This window comes from Daphnia pulicaria, unplaced genomic scaffold, assembly GCF_021234035.1.
Source record: "Daphnia pulicaria isolate SC F1-1A unplaced genomic scaffold, SC_F0-13Bv2 h1tg000231l, whole genome shotgun sequence".
Classification (NCBI taxonomy): Eukaryota; Metazoa; Arthropoda; class Branchiopoda; order Diplostraca; family Daphniidae; genus Daphnia; species Daphnia pulicaria.
This window is the reverse complement of record NW_025804904.1, coordinates 17,501-19,434: the sequence shown is the minus strand read 5'-3', so window position 1 is coordinate 19,434 and position 1,934 is coordinate 17,501. Positions and strand designations below refer to the sequence as shown.

The 1,934-nt window shown below is 45.3% G+C and overlaps 2 non-coding genes across 2 annotated transcripts in view; both read left to right on the top strand.

The window, feature by feature from the left end:
* The first annotated feature begins 887 nt into the window (after nt 1-887).
* Nucleotides 888-1,040, top strand: LOC124319972. Its single transcript, XR_006913665.1, has one exon. It is a non-coding gene; the product is annotated as a 5.8S ribosomal RNA (ribosomal RNA).
* A 639-nt stretch (nt 1,041-1,679) lies between these two features.
* LOC124319974 overlaps nt 1,680-1,934 on the top strand; it is a 4,582-nt gene continuing 4,327 nt past the window's right edge. Inside the window, exon 1 of the ribosomal RNA XR_006913668.1 lies at nt 1,680-1,934. This exon is cut by the window's right edge and continues 4,327 nt beyond it. This is a non-coding gene — a ribosomal RNA (large subunit ribosomal RNA).

The window sequence follows — 1,934 nt, the reverse complement described above, 5'->3', positions numbered from 1 at the left end:
AAACAACTAAAAGTTGCAAAACAAAAAAAACCCCATCAAAAGTCTTTCGGCGTAAGACATCGTATGAACTATGTGTGGGTTGACGGAAGAAAATCATTTATTTTGAACGGGTATCAGGCGCTCTGATGCGCGGTGGTTTAAAGCGGATTCGCCTTTTCAAATTGATTTTTCTTTCCTCTCGCTCAAAAAAAAACACAAAGTCTTTCGATTTGGTCTATGGCCGTGAGCAAATTTCTTCCTGCTTCGATGGTGAATGTCTCTATAGATTCATTCGACCTTTAGCGGCGCTCACAGTGTTGACGTTAGTAGAGTGAAGAATACGATAGCCCGCTGGGCCGCGAGTACCGAAGGAACAATAAAGGAGATTTTATAAAGTCTTAGTCCCTAAATCAAACACTTTGAAAAATAAAAACTCGGTGGATGGAGAGTCGGAAAAAAAAAAAAAAACATCAAGATTTTGAACGGGTATCAGGCGCTCTGATGCGCGGTGGTTTAAAGCGGATACGCCCAATCGAAATTGTTTTTTTTTTGTTTCTCTCTTCGTCTTCGGGATTTTTTGATTCTCGGTGGGGGACGAAAGTGTGAGACTTTACTCTGGACGTTCTTTTCGGGCGTAGATACTCGTGGTTGCGTGCGTGTGCGTCGTATAGACTAACACTCCAAAGCCCGACACTATGCCGTTGAAAACCGAATGTTTTTTAAGCTTGCCCTTCGCCCTCTCGATGAAGTAGGAAGAATTCAAAATCACAATAACACACTAAACCCAAATTCTAGTACGAGTGTTTATCGGAACATTTTCTTCTGGCTTTCTTTCTCCGCCCTCGCATTCATTTGCTTGGGCGGGTGGAGAAAAAGAGAGAAGAAAACGAATATGTCGTTTTATATACGACCCTGAACGGTGGATCACTAGGCTCGTGGATCGATGAAGAGCGCAGCAAAGTGCGCTAATCCATGCGAACTGCAGAACACATGGAGCATCGAAATCTTGAACGTAAATGGCGGCCCAGCTTCTCGCTCGGGCCACATCTGACTGAGGGTCGGTCGAATGATGAACGAACAGAGATTTTTTCAGTCTTGGTTTTGCATGTTGGGTCGCGGCGAGATTTATTTTTCACCCGGCCTGACCGCATAAAAGCTCCCGAATCTCTAACGTCTGGGGTGCCGCGCGACTTAAGTGTCCGCGATGCCTCAAATACAAAAAAGGGGAAAAATAAAAGAAGGTTCGCCCTGTTTTGTTTTTTTCCTCTCTATTCAAAAGAAACCTTTTTCGATGGCAAAACAGATGGGAAATTTTTGAGCCAACTCAAAAAAAAATTTTAGAAATAAACACATCTTCTCGAACAAGGTGTCGGCTGCGTGTGCGCGATATACCGCTTCAACGCGAGTTAGTTGTGTGTGTGCGCCGGGCGTGTCGAAGTGTCGACCACCGCGAATTATCACTCACTCTAACCGCTCGTTATGCAAGCTTGGTTCGCGCACGACGCGTTGTTTCAATACAAAAAGCCGCAGGACGCCCTGTCACTTTTCGTAAATTAATTTTTGCGAATAACGTGAGACTCGCTTTATTTCGAAAAAAAAAAATTTGAACCGGCAATTATTCAATCTTTCCCGGCTTTAAAACGCCAAAGTCTGCGAGCTAGATAAAGTGTTGTCTCCTTTTGAAAACAAACAATTCATTCTGACCTCAGTTTAGATGAGACTACCCGCTGAACTTAAGCATATCAGTAAGCGGAGGAAAAGAAACTAACAAGGATTCCCTTAGTAGCGGCGAGCGAACAGGGATGAGCCCAGCACCGAACCTCGCGCCCGGTTGAGCGGGTGCCGAGGAATGTGGTGTTCGGGAGGATCGTGCGCGTCTGTCCGGTATCTATCGTCCAAGTCTCCATGAACGGGGCGAGCAACCCACAGAGGGTGTCAGGCCCGTAGATAAGACG